Source organism: Hippopotamus amphibius, chromosome X, assembly GCF_030028045.1.
Source record: "Hippopotamus amphibius kiboko isolate mHipAmp2 chromosome X, mHipAmp2.hap2, whole genome shotgun sequence".
Taxonomy (NCBI): domain Eukaryota; kingdom Metazoa; phylum Chordata; class Mammalia; order Artiodactyla; family Hippopotamidae; genus Hippopotamus; species Hippopotamus amphibius.
Genome location: NC_080203.1, coordinates 128,537,726 through 128,562,878, shown reverse-complemented (window position 1 = coordinate 128,562,878; position 25,153 = coordinate 128,537,726). Strand labels below are relative to the sequence as shown.

General features: G+C 39.9%; 1 protein-coding gene across 9 annotated transcripts in view; it reads right to left on the bottom strand.

Annotated features, from left to right (window-relative positions):
* MID1 (midline 1) overlaps positions 1 to 25,153 on the bottom strand; it is a 371,359-nt gene that overhangs the window by 144,450 nt on the left and 201,756 nt on the right. The window lies entirely within an intron of this gene.

Genomic DNA, 25,153 nt, shown 5'->3' with positions numbered 1-25,153 from the left:
TATCATTTCCCCCATTCTGCAGATGGGGAAACTGAGGCTCAGAATTAAGGCATCTTGCCGTGGGCCACACAGCTGGCACAGGGCAGGGTCCAGTTTAGAATGTGGGTTTTTCTGACTCTTAAGGATTTCCTTCCTCAGGAATATGTTGCTGCTATGTCCACAAGGAGTTGGAAGTTTCTGATGTATAAATGTAAAGAAAATTTGGATGCTATAAATTCGGGTAGTGCTTCAACTACTTCTGAACTTTAATAAAAGATGACTAATACTTAAGCACTGGTGGTGCGTCTTCAACCAGGAGCCATTTGGGAATTTCACGAGCTAAGCACTCCCCAATCTCCCTTAGAAGGACTGCCATCTGGATCATATTGGCAAGTGGGTGCTTTAAACATGAGAGAAAATTAGGACAAAAACCTAACACTGAATTACATCCACAACTTCACTCACCAGTATCTCCCCAAGTATTCTTTCTTTTAAAATATATAATCAGCTTGTCATCCATCCTTTCTACGCTGTGAACAATGGCTGTGACCTCCCAGTTAGCAAGTTCACAGGAGAAATATATCAGTTATAATTAATGTTTACTAGAATAAATGTAAATATTTAAAAACACACAACTGTTCTAAGCACATGTGATTTCCATTTTATTTTACGAAACACTAAAAATCCACTTGTCCATCCCATTAATTATAACCTGCTCTCAGCCCTGACCTGTATGTACATAATTCCCTCTGACGTAAATTGGAACAAGGTGCTCACAACAGAAGCAGCCTCTGCCCCAACTGGGCTACAAAATGTCAAGTTCACAAACCTCTCAAAAGTGTAACCTGACGTTTTTCTAAGATTAGAGGCAGTTGACAAACTTAAAAAGAGGGCTTAAAAACTCACCACAGTTAAATCCTACAGTTAAGTCCTGAAATATCCAAAATAAACAGCACTAAGGGAGCTCTAGGGACACCAAAACGTCGCGAGAAGAAACACTCTCTAGCACGTGGTATTTCTTTGCAGAAAATAATGTACATGAGCTCAAGCAGAATTAAGAAGAATACAACAATAAACTTGGAGGCATGAGGCCCTCCTGAGATCTAAAGGAGTCACGAATGGGCCACACACAAAATTTCTCCTTCTGCTACACGTGAATGATTGTGTACACTGCCCATTCATCGTAAATGCTGAAGGCAGGAAAGAGAATGGTTAACTCTTCTAATAGTACTTTTCTTGATACAACTGTAATATGGATTCATTTATGAAATTCCCCCAAAGCAAAGTGCCTGGAGAATCTAACCACGAAGGAGCAGCATTTGGTAGATGGATCTTCCCAGCCATTTTTCCATACATCTTATCCACAAAAATGCGAGCATACTTCACACTTGATTTTGCAAGCTGTTACATGATATATAAAATATTGGGTGATTTTTTCATGTTCAGAGACTCTTCTGATTCCTCAGGATTAATCTTAAGTACCTTTTCATACAACTGAAGTATTACTGCCACTTGCCAAATCAAACAGACCATGTAAACCGAAGCTTTAATAATAGTAAAATGTGAGCAATTTCTTTCTTCCCATTAAAACATGCATTGTCAGCGAGGAAGATATTGCTCCTGGGGAGAGAAAATTGGTTCTTGGTGGCAAAAAGTCGTCTTCTTTTTATGGACAAAGCACAGATATATGTAAATACATATATAATATATACTAGTAAAATTTCATGAAGGGGGCAATTAGGAAAAAAAAGTTTTAAAAGGCTCCATGGGGGGACTTCCTAGGTGATGCAGCGGTTAAGAATCCACCTGCCAATGCAGGGGACACAGGTTTGATCACTGCTCCAGGAAGATCCCACGTGCTGCAGAACAATTAAGCTCGTGTGCCACAACTATTGGGCCCATGTGTCACAACTACTGAAACCCTTGTGCCTAGAGCCTGTGGCAATGAGGAGTCCGCGCACCACAAGAAAGAGCAGCCCCTGCTCGCTGCAACTAGAGGAAGCCTGTGTGCAGCAACGAAGACTGAACACAGCCAATAAATAAATAATAAATTTATAAAAATCAATAAAAGGCTCCATAGGGGACCAATAATGAAAAGACGTTGTGAAACACTGTACTACAGCATCAGACTTGTAAATAGGGGCCTTCACATTGCTGGAATTCAAAAGATGAATTTTTCCATTTTAAATGTCTCACCCTTGAATGAATTCCAGCCCATTTCTGAGTTGGAGAAACTCAGGTTCCAAGAAGCAGATCTTTAGAGAGCTGACTTTTTGTGATATGCCTGCAGTCAGCTCATGTTACATCTGCCATGTTTTGACTAAAGACTCAGCGGGGTCTGCATTAGGAGGCACATGTTGGGTGAGAAGATGCTTTGAAGACAGATGAACAGATCATCTCTGAAAGGCCTACGAGCTCTTGCTCTGTGCTGCCCTCTGTGCTGTCTGGGCCTCCAACACTGTCTTTTCCCAACAACCTTAAGATGCCCCAAACTGATGGACCATCTGCCCGCCAGCATTTCATGGCATCCATACCCAGGGGGACGTCACAAAGAGAACACCCAAAGATACAGATTTCCTTGCAGGAAGAAGCAAGTGTTGGGGAGGAAGGAAAAGCCATAGCGTTTCTCATCTGCCCCTTTACCCCTGGGAGAGAGTGCACCAACTGTTATCAGAGGCAACACAGCTCACAAAGGAGCAAGGCAGCACCTGAAACCTTCATCACTTTCTGTGGGAGGCAGAAGGTCGAAAACGGTGGCCCAAAGATGTCTGTCTTAAGCCCCAGAACATGTGAACATGAAAGACTGCACCCCTGATTGTGTTGTTATAAAGCACAGTTGAGGTTAGGAGAAGAAGATGATCCGGGCCTGACCTGACCACATGGGCCCTCAAAAGCTGAGAGCTTTACTCACTTGATGGCAGGAGAAGAATTTAGAGAGATCCTACGTGTGCGAAAGACTCAGCGTGCCATTGCTGCTTTGAGGATGAATGGCCATGTGAGAAGGAACGTAAGCGGCCTCTAGGAAGGAAGAGTGGACCCCAGCTGACAGCTGTCAAGGAAACAGAGACTTCAGTTCCCCAACTGCAAGAAAATGAATTCTGCCAACAACGGGAGAGAGTTCGGCAGGAGATTCTTCCCCCACGCCTCCAGATCAGAGCCTAGCATGGTCAACACCTTTATCTCAGCTTCATGAAACCCTGAGCAGAGAACACATTGGGCCACTCAGGCTTGTGACCTACAGAACCATGAGCTAACAAATCGGGGTGGTTTTAACCCGTAAATTTACAGTCATTTGTTATGCAGCCATAGTAAGCTAATACACCTCCCCTTCTCTACTCTACAATCATGCCAATGGGTGGCATCCTGGCAACATTTGTCTCCTAGGTCACAGACCCTGGTCAGTGGCAATCACTTCAAATAAAGTTTCCAATCTTGGGCCTCTCGCTGAGGGTCTCAACCCTTTGAGAACCTACGATCAATCCTGCCTGTCAAGTCCTAGTTCCTGATCCCTGCTCTGATCAACTGTCCCTTAGGAAGATTTTCATCACCTTCCACTTAATGGTCAAGTATCAAGTTCTAGGTGCTCACCTGCCTGCCAACCCTCCACCACCAGGTTTACTGAGTTCTTAGCATCTTCTCCAGCTCATGCATCCACCTGATGTACTTCACTTGAATTGTCTTTTACCTGCTTAGAACTTTTTTCCTACATCTAGAATGTTTCACCTCTCTCTCTAAGTCCCTGATGACTTCATTTTCCTGTCACGGGTTGCTCTAAGGATTATGTGAGAAGATAAATGGAAGTCAGAATACTCTTTCATGCCTTCAGTTTCCTAAATTTTCTGTAGGAAAACTAGAAGCAGTGATTGTAATATCATATGCTAAGGTACAAAGAGAAGAAGATAAGGCAACAGACGAGGCTGAACTTGAAGTTTTCCCAGTACAGTCATCCCTCAGTATCCGAGAGGGATTGGTTCCAGGACCCTGGCAGACAGCAAAATCCAGATGCTCAAGTCCCTTATAGAAAATGGCCAATTTTTTGTATATAATCTACCGCCCAACCTCCGGTATACTTTAAATCTCTAGATTACTTATAATACCTAATACAATGCAAATGCTGTATAAATAGCTGCAAATACAATGTAAATACTATGTAAATAAATAGTTGGCTGCGAGGCAAATTCAAGTTTTGCTTTTTGGAACTTTCTGGAATTTTCTTTTCCCAGAATATTTTCAATCTGCAGTTGGCTGAATCCACCGATGAGCAGATGCCAACAGTATTTTATCACCTCTTGTATCAGCTGCATGTTTTAAATCTTCCTAGGCCTCATTTTACTCATTTGTAAAAGAGTAACAGTAATATTTAACTCATAAAGCTGCAAGGAGGAATAAAAACAGTGAAGGCCCATATAACAGAAACTGGATTGTGCAAACAGTTAAATATCACCGTGAGATGAACTCAGGCAACTGCAGGCATAAAATATTTTCAATTTTTCGGGAGGGAGCTTTGTAAATGATGTTTATCTCTTCCATCATCACAAGAACTGCCACAGTTAACCTTCTTTAAGGCAGACTGTAGCCTTGACAATAGAGTATGGTATGATGCGGAAATCGCTACACTTGACCTTAGGATGCCCACATTCATTACTCTGACCAATAACAACAGAAGAGTTTTAGGATTGCGAAGAAAATTCTGCAGTTGCAGTATTTTTAGGATATTTCTGTTGGTTCTTCTGTAAAGTTCAGTAAACCACAAGCCCCCTGAGGACAGAGCCCATATTCAGGTCATCTGGGATATCTACAAGGTCTGCTGAGAACCATGGCCTCAGTGGGCACTTATTTATACAAAGAATCAGTTAAAGAGTGAAATTTATGCAAAAAACTGGTGAGCTCAAAAATGGATTTTTTCCTGAATTTTCTTATTTATGATCCTAGTGAACATCACTTTTCTTCAAATTAATAGATCTAAATATTTCTATGACAGAACCAAGGAGGGTTAGTTGGGGGTTGCAGGAAGTGGACCAGACCTTTCCCAAATCTCCATGTTTTTCAACTTTTGACTTGCGCTCAAATCAGAAAATAAATTCAAAAATTGTGATATAAAATGGCCAACATATATCAAACTGTTTTCTTCCTTTCGCATTTCCGGTTCATTACTCAGGAAGTATTTCCAGTGTATTTCTAGTGGCCACACCCTGTAGGAGCCATCTAACACCGACAGCTCCTTCATGGACTGGAACACTGGGGACTTTTACTTCCAGATTTAAGGACACTTGCTGAAGAGCTATTCTTTCGTAAATTACTTGTCATTAAAATAACAATGGATGTATTTTTAGTCAAATGCATCTTTCTGGAAGTGTATAAAATGCAGATAAAGTATAAAGAAGCATTGTTGATGGTTTTTTTTTTAATGTGAACTTATCAAATAACTTTGCTGCTAAAATTCAGTAGCCAGGGGCAATGAAAAATTCCCAGGACTTTAAATTCATGGCCTTGACAGACTTCTCAATGGCTTAAGTTCAAGATATCCACAGCTTCCCTGACTTAAAAATCTCAAAACCACACAAGGTAGCATTATTATAGTCTAAACACACTTTAAGAAAAATCAGCAAATAGGATCTTTTCTAATTTGCTAACAAGCTAACTGTGGCAATTAAGTCTCTCAATAGCTCGTCCTTCAAACACGTGGCCTTATTTATTGCTTTAAGGTGTACACTGGCTTAAGGAACTTCACATGCTTCACAACAAAGTGCTGATTAATCGGAGCACCTTTCTAAGCTATTACCCTAGAGTCTGCCAACAGCGGGCCGTCCGAGACCAAATCTAGCTCTCTGCTTGTTTTCTGTGGCCTACAAGCTACAAATGGTCTTCACATTCTTAGGTACTTAAAAAAAATCAAAATAATATTTTGTGACCCAGGAAAATATGAAATTCAAATTTCAGAGCTGACAAAATAAAGCTTTTTTGGAACACAATCGCCTCCAGTTGCTTACCGATTGTTTATGGCTGAGTTGAGTAGTTCTGACAGAGACCGCATGGCCCGCAAAGCCCAGAATATTTACTATCTGGCCTTTCCGAACAAGCTTGCTGACCCCTGGCCTAGATTTATGTGGTATGAGAATGGTGCAAACAGCTCAAAACTTTTCCCTCCTAGAAATTTGGGGTTGTCCATAGATCCTGAAAGTCTCCTGACCTAGCTCTGAGCACTACTGCCCTTGTTATACACACACACACACACACAATTAGCAAGTGGTTCCTGACCTTTTAACTACTCCCCACCCCCCACCCCTTTTTTACTGCTGGTTGCTCTGCTTATCTTTGATTAAAAACAGCTTTATTGAAATATAATTCACATATCACAAACTCAGCCACTAAAAGTGTACAATTCAGTGGTTTTTACTGTCTTCGACGAGATGTGCCACCCTCACCACTAATTCCAGAACACCGGCATCACCCCAGAAAGAAACGCCCCCACCCAGGAGCAGTCACTCCCCATTCTCCCCTCCCCCCAGCTCCTGACAACCACTAACCTACTTTCTGTTTCTATAAAATGTGCTTATTCTGGACATTTCATATAAAGATGTCATTCAACATGTGGCCCTTTATGGCTGGCTTCTCTCACTTAGCATAATATATTTAAAAACCTCTTCACTTTTAACTTCACAAATCCCCCAGTTTCGAAGTATCTGAAGAAAATAACCACTTTTAAGTAATAACTACCCAATTTCCTTTGAGTTTTCTGAAATGATGTAAATAGCCCACAAACTTTTCTTACAGGCCAAAGGGACGCCCATGAGTCAGAGAAACGCCATGAAGGGCATCAGTCGGCCTCCATATGTTCATCCTATCATTTACTCAATAAATATTTGTAGAGCATCTCGTATATGCCGAGTACCATGCTAGATGGGGAAAAAGACATGCCCCTGAGTTTCAGATCTAGGTCTTCCCAACCTTACTTTTCATTCGATACTGGCTTCATCTGTCAACCCTTACACATCGTGCTGCCAACACACTTTGTGTATTTTCCAAAGTCTTTTATATAAAAATGATGTAATTTCTTAAGATGCTTAAAATAAAATTTGGCCTTCAACTTGCCAAATATCTGAAGAAAGCTCCTGATACCTCACACTCTCTTCTTTTTCTACTTATCCGCCCCCTATTTTCTTCTCTTCCATCTTAGGACTCCTTTATTTGATTAAATATTTTGAGTCCTGTGACACACATCAACATGACATTGTGAATACCCATGGAGTATCAGACAAGCAAAGGAATAAAATTCAAACCTTGTCCGTTAATGGTTTTTTTCTTAGTACCTAAAGGCCTGCCATCGTGTTATTGCTCATTCACTAGTAAAGATGCAGACTTTCCATTCCAGAAGTAAGCTAGGCAAAGTCCCTATAATCCAGACAGCGAGAATTTAAAATAGTGGTCTTAAGGTCACTGGGTATTGGAAGCCAAATGATATATCTTTCCGCCAATCAGGTGAGTCTTCCCCATGGACAGATCATTTAACTGTTGGACATTTGTACATATGAACATTGCTTGATCCTAAAGGATAGAGTCCAAATCCAACACACATGGGCATATTTAACCTGGAAAAATGCCCCCAGAAGGTCTTGTTAGCTTTGTCTTTGAAGTGCTGTCAGAGAACAGAGTAACTGCATGTGTACTCTGCTGTGTAGAGGGGCCAAATGTGTGTAAAAGCCATCGGGAGACAGATACAGATTTCACCTAAGGACAAACTGTGTACCTGCAAATGATGTCCCAAATTGGAATGGGCCTCGGCAGAACCTCCTGCTGTGTCTGCATTCCTGGGGCCCTTAGGTGCTGGTGACATTATAGGAATTCAAACAGCATAAGGTTCGAAGAGATAGACCAGACTTTTAACTCGCAGGGATGTAGTTTCTCTGGCAAGGGTGGTGATCAGGAACCCATTGGGAGAGATTTTTAGTTTAAAGCAACTATGATGGTTCAAACCCAAAGAGAGGTATGGTTTTGATAATGGTGAAGTCTCAAGGTCAATGGCAACATAAACTTTAAACAATGTATGCAACGATTTAGCAAATGAAAAGGAAAGCATTAGTTAACATTTATAGGTAAGTGTTGGAGATTTTTAACCTGATAGTGTTACATTCTTTTTTAAACAAATATAGGATATCACTTACATGTGGAATCTAAAAAAAAAAAGGATACAAATGACCTTATTTACAAAACAGAAACAGACTCACAGACATAGAAAACAAACTTAGAGTTACCAAAAGGGAAAGGTGGCAGGGGAGGGCTAAATTAGGAGGTTGGGATAAACATATGCACACTACTATACATAAAACAGAAAATCAACAAGGACCTACGGTATAGCACAGGGAACTATACTCAAAACTCTGTAATAACCTACATGGGAAAAGAATCTGAAAAAGAATAGATATATGTATAACTAAATCACTTTGGTATACACCTAAAAATAACACACATTGTAAATCAACTATATACTTCAATATAAAATAAAAAATTTAAAACAAAACAAAAAACAAACAAAGATATTTGGGCAAAGGCCAGAAGTAGTCTTTGGGAATTAAAAAGAAAAAATACATTCATATATATACACACATTTGAATGATACATGCTTACTCTTTACATAGAGATTCTTAAAATGATCATTAGACAAAAGCTCCATGAGAAAACTTGAAATTTAAAAACATAAGGCAGTATGTATTTTTAATAAGAAAATTATGAACCATAGGGGGGGATCTACCTTGACATTAATTATGAAGAACACACTAATTTAAAATCTAGTAGCACTCCATTGCCTTAGGCTGGAACTAATCAGAAGTATTCTTCATTTCCTGATATGACATTTTCTACCCTTGGTTCAACATTTAAAATCTCAAAACTATTGTACAGTTTAAAATGCTTTTAGAAGGCTTTATTATCAGGAAAAAAATGAATTGCTTCTACTATATACATGTTTAAGACTGACGATTTTTTTCTTATATTAAATATTACTTTCCTATCCTGTTACAACTCGAGGGGCTCCAATGAGATTTAGTACCAGCTAGAGTATCTGAAAATCCCCGCAGCTTCAATGATGATGTTCCATTACCCGGAAATGACATTTTATCTGAAATAACCAATAAATTAATTTTTAAAATTCACTTACCATTAATTAATTCAGTAATCCATATGTTCAACAGGTAGGTAAATCAGCTTTGTGCTAGGCATTGGGGAAAATTTCAGTGTACAGGTTTCAAGGACTCAATTCAAAGAGGTGTTGAAAAGAATTGCCAAAAACTGAAGGCTTTTTTTTTTCTTTGCTGACATTTTATGGATTTGAGTGAATGTTCAGCTGCTGTGATAACCTCAGCAAATCAATCTCAATTTGTAAGAAGATACTATAACCCTAAAAGGTCACCTTATACATTCCTTGTATATAAAGGAAGAAGGGAAGACAAATATGAGTACGATGGGGGACCAAGGTCACATTATCAGGTTTATCCCACGACACTGTACCTTTAAAATAGAGCTTGTCAGGCAATATTGGAAATTAGAGGGATGTTATTTTGGATTCAGCGACATTTGCTATATAACTCCAAAAATAAATGAATCTCTTGCTCTGCTCCTAAGGATTGTGTAGAAAACAGAAGCGTGCATAAAGTTACCATAATATAGATCTTAAATGAAGTTAAATGAAGGATGCCTGAAGTTATAACTTCATAACTTCATACTTTCTGAAAGAATATTACATAAAGAAAACTGGTATCATTTTCTACAAGAAGGGCAATTTTAACCTACATAGTAATTTGTATTCTTACTTTAGAACTAAAAATTCCTCTCGACAATCCTATAAACAAAGGAGGATCGTTTTCTTGGCTCATGTGGATATAATATTTCTTGCTCCAAAGCCTTTTCTCAACATAATCTACAAAGCCCTTTGGGCACTTTTTAAATAGAGGCAAGCATTTTCAAGTATTTTTGAGTATTATTTGTCATACTATGAAATGAATACATTTGCAAATGTATTCTATTATTTGGGGAGTCAATCTGCTCTCCAGTGTACTTTTTCTTGGTAAGTTTTCTTATTAAAACTCATATATTCCCAAGAGCCTTTGCTGTATGTAAGTGTCTCTTGAGTTTAGTCTGTGGGGAACACAAGTTCAAAGAAAAGAACAAGCACACTTCAGGGCACACCTTCATCTAGAAATAGCAATATCCCCAGGCTGTTTATAAATCTCTATTCCTGAGAAAGGAAGGCTTCAGCATTTCTGGGGGATTTGTATTACAATACAGCTCAATGGTGTAATTTACAGGCAAGGCCAGGATAGCTGTGAATTAATGGTAACTATTGTCCAGATTCTCCAGCACACTGTAACAACTTACATTCTGTTGCTAATAAAATGAGGGAAGGGTGAAAAATGACGTGGAATTTACATTGTATAACTGATACAGGAATATTTAATTTTCACAGGAAGTTATAGCTTATCCTTTTCTCAGGCACTTCATAATTTATATGTATATATAAAATATATATTTTAAACTGATAAGAATCTACCGCTAGTAGTATTTCATACAATGATTTTTTACTAGCTTTCAATTCTAAAATAGAAAAATATATTTATGTAATATATTAAGATATAATAAACATAAAATATACTTTTACCCTATAAATATAAAGGAAAAAACAGTATTATAAGTAATAAATTGTTTTTACCATGAAGTATAATTCAAATTTTAAAAACCGACTGCATTTTCCCTTGCCTGTTTCAAAGTTCTTCAAGTGCCTTAAAACCTCTACCAATAGAGAATTAAGAGAAACGAATCAAGTCAGAGGAAGATCCAGCATCGTGCCAATTTCTCAATACAATTTTCTATGCACATACAGATACAACTCATTTTATAAAACATCTTATTGTATCTATTCAATTGTATATCTATTAAAATAATCACGATATCCAGTGTAAGTGATAAAACATTAATACAAAGTAAAACAAAACGACACTTGAGGGACTTCCCTGGTGGCACAGTGGTTAAGAATCTGCCTGCCAATGCACAGGACACGTGTTTGAGCCCTAGTCCGGGAAGATCCCACATGCCTTGAAGTAACTAAGCCCGTGTGCCACAACTACTGAGCCTGTGCTCTAGAGCCCGCGAGCCACAACTACTGAAGCCTGTGTGCCTGGAGCCTGTGCTCCGCAACAAGAGAAGCCACCACACTGAGAAGCCCACCCACCACAATGAAGAGTATCCCCCACTCGCCACAACTAAAGAAAGCCCACACGCAGCAACGAAGACCCAACGCAGCCAATAAATAAATAAATTTATATTAAAAAAAATCGACATCTTCCTTTAAAAAAAAGAAAAAAAAAAGGAAAGAAACAAGGACTGTTATCTTTCTCCATGAACCAGTAATCTTCAGCCATAATGTGATAAAACAGATTTGAAGAGATTAGTAGTTATCAGCAGTACCCAGATGGGCACTCACACCTGGGATATAGGCCCATTTGGGTTTGAGAATTTTACCTGGGAGATACGAACACACCTACATTGGATTATGAAGCATTTCTTCACCTTTTAAAAACCAATACAAATGAGATACCACTATATACCTACTAAAATGGCTAAAATAAAAATAAGGTCAACAACAAAAGCTGGGGAGGATGCAGAAAACCTGGATCACTGATACTATGCTGGTGGAAATGTACAATGATTCAGCCGCTCTGGAAAACTCTTGGGCAGTTTATTACAAAACTAAATATGTATTTACCACAGGAACCAGCAATTACACTCCTAGGCACTTATCCCAAAGAAATGGAAATTTACAGTAACACAAAATTCTATACACAAATGCTCATAGCAGTTTTATTTGTAATAGCCCCAAACTGGAAACAACCCAAATACCCTTCAACAGGGTGAATGGTTCAATTGTGGTACATCCATACCACCGAATACTACTCAGTAATGAAAAGGATCAAACTACTGACAGACACAACAACTTGGATGAACCTCCAGATAATTATGCTGAGTGATTACATTTATATAATATTCTTGAAGGGTCAAAGATATAGAGATGGAGAACAGATTACTGGTTGCCAGGGGTTAAAGATGGGGCATGGGGTGGGTGAAGAGTACATAGGACCTCCTTGTACACTGTTTTGCAATTTCCTATGGCTCTAGGTTTTAAAATAGAAAAAAAATTTTTAAACCATATTCTTATATCAACAGAACCCTGAGAAACAAGAGCATCCAAAGAGCCATGTTCACAGTTGCAGGGTTGGTCAATGTTATGGTCTCGGCTCTCAATCATGGCAATTCTAGGCACCATGCCCTGTAAAACACATTCTTTTTCATTTCTACCTTTTGTAATATTTACTGTTCCACTTAGTATTTCATTTTTGCTTTAAAGACATAAATACATAAACATGAGTATAAATGTAATTTCATTTCTGAGATAGATCTAAATATAAGGTATGTAATATATACAAGAATTTAACCATTGTAAAGAATAAAATAGATGAAGAGGAAGAACTTTCTTGGGTGATGCTATATGACAAAGACTTTCCTTGACCAAACTTTAGTCAGGCTCCTCTGAGCTGTCCTCTTGACTAGGCCCTCCTTGGCCTCTGTCCTGGCTGGGCCTGCACAGCCAATGTTAGCAAGAATCCTGTGCTAAGTCAGTGTAGAAGTAATCCTCCACCCTTGATATCTGACCACTGTGGCCTATCTTCAGTAATAATCTTGAGTTGGTTTAGCAAGAATCCCCCTACCCCTGATGTCTCCTCTCAGTTATTTTCCACCCACTGATCCCCTCACTCTGTTCATTGGCTATAAATTCCCAGCTATGTCTGCTGTATTCAGAGTTAAGTCCAATCTCCCTCCCCTGTGGCTACTGCAATAGTCCTGAATAAAGTCTGCCTTACTGTTTTAACAAGTGTCAGAATAATTTTCTTTAACGTATGAAAACTAATGATGATTGATCATTTTCATCAACGAGATTTGGTATTATGTTAGCATATTAGGAGAATTTGTCCTACAAAAGTATATTTTTCAGCAACAATTTTTCTCACACTTTACAGGGATATTCTTATATATACATGCACACACACAGATATTTGCCTGAAGAGATGCCTTTAGAGCATTACATCCATATAATACATTACTCCACTGTGTGTACATGTGTGCACACACGTATGCCTCTGTATGGGTGGGTATGTATTCATTCCAAGGCTAACAGGTGGAAATAGCCATAAATCCAAGTCTTCTCTGAAACCTTCAGTTTGTTTCCACCAAAAGAGAAGGTAACCTAACATTTCTTAAATGTCTGATATGTAACCAATACTCTAAGTGCTTTATACTTCCTTTTTTATAAATCATTTTTCATTTCATTATTACATAAACCCTATGAGTTGGTAATAGCATTTCCATTTTATAGGTAAGGAAACTTGGGAGGCTGAAGGAATCAACCCAAGGTCACAGAGCTAGGAAGTGGCACATTAGCAGCCTTACCGAAGCATCTCTGACACTGTGCTTCCAAATCTACTGCTTGGAGTGATTCTCTCAACAATTTCATCACTGTCAAAATGTCAAACACCACGTACTAGACTTGGCATTTTCTTTCTTTCTTTCTTTCTTTTTTTTTTTTTTTTAAAGAAAGTCCATTTGTTCCCAGGAAATCTTAACCAGAAAGCCAACATTTTGGAAGAGCAGAAAAGCAGAAGAACACATCCAAGCTCTTCTTGCTGGAAAGGCAGGGAAGTAGAGAATGGTTCTTACTCTTGCACCTCTTCCCTCTTCCTGTGTCTGGGCAACATTGCTCTCCTCCTGCTCCTCTGCAGAACTCTTAGGGCTCTGAGAAGCAAAGGTCAAGATACTTCACTGGACTACCATTGGGAGAAAATTCTGCATGGATGCCTTGCACTTTGCACATCTTAGAAGCAGAGGCACTGGTGGTCCTTGTTCCTGATGATCTTTTCAAGGCCTTTTATCTAGCAAACAACCTTGCGAGGTAGAGATCATATCTCCCTCCAGAGCAATGGGCAGGTGTGTGCTTGCTTGCTATCAATGACAAGAGATTCAGAGTCTCTCAGCTCAGGATCCACAGCTGGGAGGCAGTTCTATCGCCCGCACAACATCCACCTGGGCTGCTATGTGCTGTCCCGCAGAACTTGGGGGGGGGGCAAGGAGAATGAATGTGAACATGAAGCTCATGTCACTTGCTTGCCACTCACTCGCAGTGAGTAATAAAGACCTTTGTCTCTGACCCAGAAGTCTCGTGTCTTCTGCCAACATCCAAGAAACAGTGGCAGGCTAAGTTGCTGGTGTGCAAGTGGGAGAAAGTCTCAGATGCTTCATGATTCTTGACAACCTACATTCTATAACTTAGTTAACACACGCTTATGTAGTACTTTGTATCAGGTGCTATTCTAAGTGGTAGACAATAGTAACTCATTTAATTTTTATAACAACCTTATAGTATAGGTACTATGATTATTACTTGCATTTTATTTCCATTTTACAGTGGAGGTAACTGCAATCACATATGATTGAGTAGTTGGATCATTTCCATAAAATAAGGACTTGTGCATATTTATAAGCACGAAATGATTTTCCTTATTAAAAGAAAAAACATACACTGAAACCTCAGGCCAACGCAACTGTTCTCTTCTCGGTTTTCATCATAGAGCCCCAGTCTTCAAAACGGGTGATACAGAACCACTACTCTGTGCAGAAATATTAAAATCATTCTTACCAATGATGCATCTTGACATTTGGCAATCTGAGAGGAAAAGTGGAGGGTATTTCCTTAAAGACTTTCCAGGATCTTGAGTATTTCAAGTGGAAGCTCTTCCTTCCTTGGAAAATGGTCACCATTCCAACAAACTGAGTACAAACAACATAAGCATCCTCCCCAAATTAGACCCTCGGTAGCAAGCTTTCAACACTTCGGAGGTTATCTTTGCTTTATAAAGCTCAGTCTCTTGACATCCACTGGCTAGAGAGTGGAAGAGAAAGTCATAAACAGGCCTAGAAATCCAGACTCTTGCATAAATGTTTGCTGTGAACCAGCCTTACTTCCACCCATGTAAAATCTTTAGAATTAGCTACATTACTACAGGAGCCCCTTTAAGATTATTTCGAACATACTTGGGGAAAGGCAACAAGCTATATCTCTTTGGTGAATGATTATAAAGGTAGGTAGACTGAAAAATGAATGTCAAGAACAATTTAAAAAGGAAGATGTGAACAGACGTTGCATAAGAAATGCAAATGGCCCTTAAATATACACAAAGATGCTCAACATCACTCACAAGAGAAATGTACACAGTGATACCTCTTTTCATGTATCAAGTAGACAGAGAAGTACAAGGTGGCCAATGCACTGTCTTGGGGAGGCTCTGAGGAGGCACTCACACATCCTGGTTAGGCAACTTTACTTACTCATCAAAAATGGAAACTGCAATACACCTTTTGACCCACCAATCCCACTCCCCGGGATTTACAACACAGACACACTTGCCCCACACAAACTGGCGAATGCACGAGGCTTTTCTATGTACGTTGTTTTAATGGCAAAAGATTGGACACAACCAATGTGACAATAAGGGAAGGATCAAGTAAATTATGGTATATTGTCACTATGGAATGCTATGCAGTTGTTTAAAAAAAAAGGATGGAGGGAAGCTCTTTGTGCACTGTTATGAAAAGATCTCTAGGACAAACTGTAAAGTGAAAAAAAAATAGGTTGCAAATAGGGTACACAGAAGGCCACTATTTATGTAAGGTGAGGGAAATATATTTGTATCTGCCTATGATAATCAGAAAAAATTGCTGGGAGTCTGCCATCCACACCTAAAGATAAATATCACCATAGGAGCCGCAGAGGATATTTCACCACTTCAGGTAGCTTAGAAGTGACAGTGTTTGTATACCAGTTAGGGATTCCAGAAACCTTCTGAAGAAGTTTTTCTTCAAGATGCTAGTATTCAAATTAGCATAAGGATCAGACATGGAAAACAATCTTCTGAGTTGACTGTTTCTTTAAATGATCCACAGCTAATCAGCAATTTACCTGGTTAAAATTCAGTTGGTTTGGGAGTGCTTTGAAGGGGACGCTCCATTCTCAGGTTTTCTGCCTTCAGACAGAGGATTTGCAAAGGAGCTAACAACAAAGAGATTTAATTAGAAAACAAGAGTAAATGGTCGATTTTTGAAGAGGAACCACGAATACATATTCTTGTGGGCTTTTGCCTGATTACATTTGCTAATAAGGAATGCCAAAACGTGTGCACCAAAAACCGTTCAAGGTCTTTTGGTAGCAAATTATACTTGTAAATTTGATGTCAGTTGATCACTGGAAGAACTCACGCTCTTTGAAGATCTGAATTCATAAACGTATGAAAGAATTAAACGGTTTGTTCCCCTAGTGATATAAAGTATTAAATGGCAGGGAAAAAATGTGTTTGAAATCAACTGAGGAAATAATTCATTTTGAAAATTATTCAATAAAAATGTTAAATAGGAAAAATATGTTGGGCCAGTTTTGACTGGATGAATAAAGCAGAAATATGCAATGGACAAACTTAAGGATGATGGGCTGAGAAGTATCCCATCAACCTCCCTGTCTTGTTTAATTTTTTTGTTATTCAGCTATGGCATAGTAATCTGTTCCATCCCCATAAGACAAAGAAAGGAACACTACCTCACATCAGCAGAAAACTCGCTGGCCTCTTGGAGCCTTCAAGAGGGCAGTGGCTCCCGATCAAGGAGAAATGAAAGTCTTTGAAGACTGCATCTTAGATTTTAATACATAAAATCTTCTCTCTTTAGCATGCACAAGACTCATTTCAAAAGGAAAAGGCAAGTCAGTGAGGATTGGTTTGGCTTCTTGGAGGTCAGAACTAAATATACAAAACGAATAAAATGATGCTGAAATAAACAAGAATATGAAATTGCTCATCCACAGGGATGATGTAACGATTCCTGACATAATTTCCAAGCAGAAAAGCAAAACTAGGTCAAAGCACGTTGGCCTAACATAATAAGCATTTTTGCTCCCAGAATTTTACCATGTAGGTTGTGTCTGCAGGCATTAATGTCTTCTGTTATCAATGTTCGGGGCTGTCACAAACTATTCATGTCTTATCACTCTTTGTTAGTTAAACCAAAACAATGTAGTTTACATGTGAACTATTCAATTCTGACAGCTGAAATGTTAGAAAGGGGAAATGGTAAAAATATGCAGAAATGTCTCCTCTAGGCTAAGAAGCATTAAGCAATAAATATTCATTATTTAATAGTCTCCTATCATGTTTTTCTCTACTCAGAAAGCCATGCCCCTCTCACTCAATTACTATGACTTTGTTTCCTTCTTTCACTCACAGCCATATGAAAAGGGCAGCCGCATCAGTATCTCTTTAGAAATCCACTTTAAACACTGACCGATGTAAAAAACCGGGTCACACACTGGATAGCCAATTTTTCTATTCTGCTTTTCCCATAGGTTGACTGAAACAGCTCACACTTTCTTCTCCCTTCTCTTTGTTCCATTTCACTTTCCTGCACCATTTCCACAGAGCCCAGCTGATTAATTCATAGAAAAAAGGACTCATCTCATTCCTTAAACTTTCCTCTGCGTAAACATAATCCTTCTCGTTTTTACTCTCGACAAAGTAGCACAAAATCAAATATAAGACTATTTGGTTTTTTTTGGATAGTATCTTCTCCTAAAAGTGATACAGGCTTTCCTGATTCTTGACTCATTCTAAATCATCAACCTATCTGAAAACTGTGTTGGAATTTATTAGCACATTAAATTAGCAGGTAACCCCCAAACATCCAAATTATATTTTACTAGAAGGCATGTGGTACAGTCTAAAGACAGTAAGATGGGGAAACTAGAAGACGACCCAGTTTCTAAATGTAAACTTTGCTCCCTGATGGAAGGTAAAGCATTCCTCTGTGCTAACATTTCAACCCACAAATGCTAAACTTTTAACCAGTACTTTTTGTCTGAATTCCTAATGCATCTCCTATAGGAGACTTGATCCTATGTAGATTTCTAATATTTGGTGATGCCTTCCATTTATAATTCACTTTATCTGGCCATTCATCTAGTTACTGGTAACTCAGCAGGGCACTCAACGAATTCCATTTGTCCACAAACAGCTCCTTTGCTCTTAATTATTTAGGGAAGATCGCTTCAAAATACATACAACTGAAGCCACACTTCACAGCTGGACATATAACAGATAACATAGTCTACTCACGGACCCTTTGAAAATGTATTGGTACTATTGTCTCCATAAACCACTCAATGTCTCAGAAATTTCTATTTTATCATTTTAACCATAATTCTCGGATGGTCTGTCATACCCAGAAGTAGTGAAGATGCTTTGTCCAGCATATGACTTGAGTTCCACTGCAGAAAATGTGGCTGCCATCTGCATGGGGTAGAGTGGAAGACCTCAGTGTCCTTCCAGAAACAGACTCTCAGTTGTTGAGTGACCTTGGGCCTGCCACTCACCTGGCAAAATAAACCCACTGCACAGGGACCAAGGCTAAAACATCAGGTTTGGCCCACTGAGAACAAGCAGCAGATTCCAACTTCGTTTTTAGGCTTTGAGCTGTTGGGGGGTATGCCCCATTTCTGAACCATTTCTGTAGCCCCATCAAGGAGTGTATAAGACAAGCTGCCTGCCACGCTCTGGGTTGTGGCCTCACACAGAACACAACAGAGAGGACTAGATGGTTAAGCAATCGCAACCTATTTTTTCTCTAATGTCAATCTATTCCATCTTTGCTCTTTCCCCAACCTTCCTAATGCGTATTCTTCCTCATAACCCTCTGATCTGAAAGAGCATTTTCCATTCTCTTTCCTGCCAAAATTCAGCCAGCATGCACCTGAAAAATATTTTATTCTTTTTTTAATTTTATTTTTTATTTCTTTTCCATTGCAGTATAGTTGATTTACAATATTGTGTTAGTTTCAGGTGTACAGCAAAGTGATGCAGTTACACATATACATCTCTATTTTTTTCAGATCCTTTTCCCTTACAGGTTATTACAAAATATTGAGTACAGTTTCCTGTACTGTACAGCAGGGCCTTGTTGGTTATCTACTTTATATATACTAGTGTGTATATGTTAATCCCAAACTCCTAATTTATTCCTCTCCCCTGCTTCCCCTTTGGTAACTGTAAGTTTGTTTTCTATGTCTGTGGGTCTATTTCTGTTTTGTACATAATTTCATTTGTATCTTTTTTTTTTTAGATTCCACATATAAATGACATCATATATTTGTCTTTGTCTAGCTGATCATCTCTAGGTCCCTCCATGTTGCTGCAAATGGTAAAAAATATTTACTGATTCTTGTGTGCCAGGCACTATGCTTGGACTTGAGGTTTTCAAGGTAATTAAGATGTAACTCCTGCTCTTGAGTAACTCAGTCCTGAGATAAGCAGACTAACTGGAAATATATACACCATTTAGAATACTTGTGTGGATAAGAGAAAGTTCCAGCTATATCCTTTCCATTTATTCTGATCCAAACAGACAGTGCTCAGCTTACAAAGACTGTACTTACAAACAACCCAAACCCACAAATGCCATTACTCCCCTCACTTGGCCCCCTGTGGTTCCCTGGCTGTCACTCACAAAGACCCCAGGGAGTCCAGAAGTTCAGTCAGGATGCTGAGAAAAGAACAAGTGAAGAGGTCTGACCTACGGGTAGACACACCAGCAAGACCCGTCTGCCAAAGGCACGACCTTGCCCACAAATACTGTCCCTGAAAGGGTATTCGTGATTTTTGCAGCTCCAGGCTCTAGTGCCTGCTATTTCCCCAATTAAAGATTCATCCTGAGGGTTAAAGGGCTAGGAGTCCTGAGCTTTAATGCATTCATATTGCTTCTCTCTCAACAACTGGTCGAGACCATTGTCTAGAAGAAACAAGAGTGTGGTTTGGAGTTGGGAGAGGGAAAGGTGGGAAGATGGGAAATTCAATTCACCATGTATTAGGATAGGCCTGGGAGAGATATCCCAGTGGGGCCCAGAAGATACTAGAAGGGTGGAGAAAGGTGAAAACTGGTGCAAACTTTTCCTATTTCAAGTATTGCAAGACTGGCCCATTACCGAAAGTATGGCGACCCCTTCTCCTTCTATGTTCCATCCTGTGCAACATGGAGGCATGTGCTCAAAATGCAGAACTGAATCCGACATTAATCAGATTGGTTATTTTTTAAAATAGTGTTTTAGTCCCAATCATGGCACCATTTCCCCCTGGAAAATGTTCTGGGTTTCAAACAAACTCTTAGAGCATAAAGCATTCCTAGATTGGGGACTGCCTATGAGTTGTCTCTACTGAGAAAAATTAATTAAATGACTATTTACTAATTACGGTAAATTCATGTAAACTAGAAATTCATAGATTCCTACAAATGGATATGTGGGTAAAAATTAAATTTCACAATTACAAATCATTTCTCAAGTTTTCTCACTTCAGTAAGGTTCTGGCTACCATCAATTTATTAAGGGGATTCTTAGTCATACAAATATAGTTATTAACGAGCAGGCAATCTGCCCATAAGTTACATTATGCTTTGTATAATAAAGTATACATAAAATCGAAAGTTCTTTGAGGGCAGAGACCGTATCAAAATCATGTTTGCAGCCCAAAGGTGGCCTGGCATATAATAATCATTTAGAGTAGTTTTACTGAGTGAACTAAGGAATATACCAATTCTCTAAGTAGTCCGTAAATGTCCTTGAAGGATATAAGAAATGAAGGAGAGCCTTTGTATTATTTCTCCGTTTTGGCTATTTTATCATAAATATTTGACTACATATAAAAATCTACTACTAATGATCAGCACCTCTTCCTTTTTTTTTTTTTTGATTGCCCTTTTTACCTAGAACTTCTCTTTTATAGCACAAAGCAGGTAAGTTCTTAGCTTTTGTTTCAAAGGCAAGTCCCCTCTAAGCATTTTCTTTTTCAGTGCAATTTTCTGACCTCCTTAACACCACGTGACCTGTCCTGCTGTGTCAATGGAATATCTTCCTTTTGAGGGGAAAAAAGATCTTGTGGATCTGGAAGAGTCCCTAATATTCTGTCCTTTCGTTTAAAGGAATTTCTAGAACCTACCAGTTCATAAAACTTGGCAAACAATCTTCGACAACAAAAGCCCTGAGATGAGTTTCATGTGATATAAAAGGAGTCCATAATGAGTCAGAAAGCATGGTGTTGATAAACTGTCCCATATCTTAATGGAGATTAGATTCCTGTTTGACCTGGCTTCGCAGCCTTTTCTTTCATCTCAGTGTATTTGATATTCTCTTCCTTGAATGAACTCGGTTTCACTGTGGCTTTGGTCACAAGATTAAAGAATCGCTAACTAATTGCTCCAAGAAAGCAGAGCAATTCTCTCTGATCCCAGCTCCCAGCGGTGGAGTCCACCGCCTGGCCTTCCATCATAGACACTTCAAGGCTGACCTCTGCAGGTGGATAATTGAAATGCACCCCGCCCAATCAGACTGGGGTATTTCTTTTTAAATCCCACCAAGTTCTGAAAAGACAAACAATCATACTATGTACAACAGGGAAATTGATATAATACGTTGGACTTCCCTTTCGTTTCACAAGTGGCTTTTTGAAAGAGGCGACCACTTGATTTAAAAATATTTAAATTACATCTGCAATATATGCTGCTCGTGGTCAGCCATTAATTCTTTTTGCCTACTGAGAAAAATCCAAATGATCTGGATGAACTGTGATCCCCAAATCAAGCAGGTTTAAAACTGCCTTGATCGGCCCCACCTTTTTCTAATCAAACAAATTACTCTTTGTCCAGTGACCAAATCCCCCTCTTTCACCAATGCACAGCCCAAGTTGCCATGGCTACCTCGGATGTCTATTTACCACACAAGGGATCAAAGCCAGGAGACATCCACATACACACTTAGCCTTAAAACTTGCTGGAATGTCTGAGGATAACATGCAACTACCAATTAAAGGATCTGCTCGCAGCCTATGCAGTCTCTAGCCAAGCAAACTACGAGCACAGGTCATAACGAATGACAAGGAAAAGCCAACTTGAAAAAACTATTTCAACACGACCAATAAAGATCTTTAACCTGACAGCAAGTCACGATGATAACATTCCCTGCCAAGGAGAGATAGTAGGGAAGAAATGAAAATTGTAATGTGTGTTGAAAATACTGGACCTCCAGACCATGCGCAAAAACTTAAAACCCTGCAATGTCTGGTGAAAGGAACATATCTCAGATTCAGACTTTAAATTCCAGTTCGTTTCAGTATCTTTCTAGTTGATGTCATAAAAGCTGCCTAATCTCAATGTTGGGACAAATGAGAACAGAAATGCCTTTTACACTTTTACAGGCTTGACTTTCAAATGAAGGAAACCATAAAACATACTTGGGACACTAGATGCTGGTTATAGAATAAGAAAATGGAAGCTGTAAGAGCGTTCCCTTTTAATTCCTAGACTCACTGTTGATTCCGAGCCTGCACAAGTAGTCTGTCTTTCTGGGTGGGGAGTCTTCATCTCAGACTTGTACCTAATTTGCTGTGTGTCTCTATACTTCACCTTTCTCTGCCTTCACCTCACCATTTGTTCAATGAGGATCAAATTGCCACCTCATTCTCTCCTGGGGGTGTGGCAGAGAATAAATAGATCATGTTTGTAAAGGACTTTCTAATCCTCAAAGGAAAGATTAATACAAAGACATTCATTATTAAACCAGATGTCCTTGGGCATTTTAATTCCAATCTGAAGAATGCAAAAAGGGCTAAATCAAACTGAGTCACAGCTTCCTTGTAACAGCACCATTCTATCCTTGCAAGAATTTAGCAGCTGCTTAAAGTGTTGGCTAACCACTTCATTCTTTCCCTTCAAGCTATGAGGCAACTGCTATGATTTTGTTTCAGTCCATCAGAATATACAGTGAATACCCTGTCTCAGATGTTTTCTAAAATTATCGGATATTAAAAACACAAGATATATCTGGTAGGCAATTTTGGAGAACCCGATTTTTTTTTCCAGCTCAAGAAAGAAGTATTTGTTCTTCTCATTTGTAGGGACAATGGGTGGCGTGCTATGTGAGGAGGATATTTGCCGTTGTGGGAATGCCACAGGCAAACCTGTTGTTTTTGGCTGGGCTGCTAGAACAGGTGGCCATGCCTTTCCTTTTGCCTGGGAACACAGCAAATTCCTTCTCAAGGAAGTTTCAGAAGTTTCCCATTTATGATCAGAGGGCAGAGAAAGGTTGGCACACACTTTAAAATTACTTCCTGATAAAGGCAAATCGAGTTCACCCTTTTCTTTTGGCCTAACTCAGGGTGACCTGAGGAACCCTCAAAAGAATACTATCCCTCTGCATCATTCTTTTTCCACCAGTCTAGCAGAAGGCAAAACCCCTCTGAATCTCATCCCTGGTCAGGCAGCTTTCTAATTCTGCTGGCCATTTCTGGCTACCGGCTGTGGCTAGTCAGGGGCGGGGGTCTCTCGGCTGCCACGCCATTGTTCAGCATTTGTGCAGCTCTAGGGACGGATCACTCCTCAGCGAAAAGATTGGATTTCATTGCTGAGCTGATGACACATGGACCTGTTTGATAGTTAACCCTGCAAATCCAGCTGGGGCTGTCGGGCTGAGATAACAAATTGGCTGGTGGGTGCGATTCGCCCCACCTGGGCGCCAGTTTTCCCCCAAGAGAAACTCAAAACAAGTTAGGGTGAATCCAAGCCAATAACTCCACCGTCTCATTCCCCTCCACATTCTGGTCCGGGCTGTCGCGGAACAACGTGTCAGATTCCTGAAACGCAGGACTGCCCAGATTCTTTGGATGAGCCATGACTCTCTCCCACCCCTCTTTTTTTCCTGCCTCCCATCCCACCCTCTTTTCAAGGACTGCACAGGCCAAAAAATTATTGGACAGACAGAGTTGTGGGATGAAAAGCTGCCCATTCATTAAACGACTAAGGAGTTACTCCATGTGTACCCTGAAAACTTCACTACCGGGCTGAATTCCAATTCACGTGAATGCCACAAGGAGCCAGGCACGGGAAAAATCATGCCAAGCTCGGGACAGCATGCCTCTGGCATCAAGCGCGGGGAGTGCCTCCATTCCAGAGGAATCGTGTGGGAACAGGGATTCTGAAAAGTGAGCTCAGACACCACGGAGAGGACAGGTGGCTCCCCACCGGATCAAATGACTTCTTTGTTCCAGCCAAGGACCTTGGTCAAAAATGTTTTGTGCTCCTCTTTTCTCTTTTGCTAAATCCCTTCCATTTAGGGTTCTCGCTTCTTTCCCCCATTCACTCCGATTGCTTGATGTAAAAAGAACGGGGTCAGACCGTGAGTTTGCAGAACTTGAAACTGATCGGCGGCCCCCGTCTCCAGCAAGACAAGAGCAATTCACTGGAAACACACACAGCACTTGCCGGTCTAAGTGTGCTTTTCTGCGCTCACTGCCACTTGCCAAGCACACTTGCTTAGCAAGCAGGCGAGGGGGCAAGAAGGCAGAGGGTCTTTTCGAAACCTGAGGATACGATGGGGGCTCTGTTTCACCTCCTCAGGCTGCAGGAAAGGGACAGAAAGTTCTAACCCCCTCGCCCCAGCCCCTAAATGGCAAGTTTGCTTCCTATGCAAATCACTTCCCCCAAGGCGCGCAGGGTGGCGAGTGCCCCACCCACTTAGAAGATAAAGTACAGAGCTTTTCTGCTGGTAATATGGATGCTAACTTTTCCCACCCACATTTACTAAGAGCTGGCAAGAGCCATATCACTCCTCTCGGAATTCTCTGCCTTTGCCAGCCTACTAGCATGTTTTCGCAGTCTTTCTGTCCCTTATACGAGTGCCGATCTTGATACTGAAATATTGACATAAGATTTTTCTGTAACTTCGGTTGAGTTATAAATCGCATCGTTTTCTTGGCTTCGTACACTCACTTTTTTTTTTTTTCTTTTCTTACCAGCAAAGCTATAAACCTGGGCTTGGGCTGATAAGGAATTTTATCGTCATGCCCTGCAGCCACGGAAGAAGCTGCTGGTTTAGAATTCTTCTCAAAGACTCATGGAAGTAATCCCCGAGCCCCTTCTCAGTTCACTACTTTCAGGGCTGTCTTCTCGCGTCGCGTCCAGAAGCAATAACAGTTTCAAAACTGCTAGAACAGAA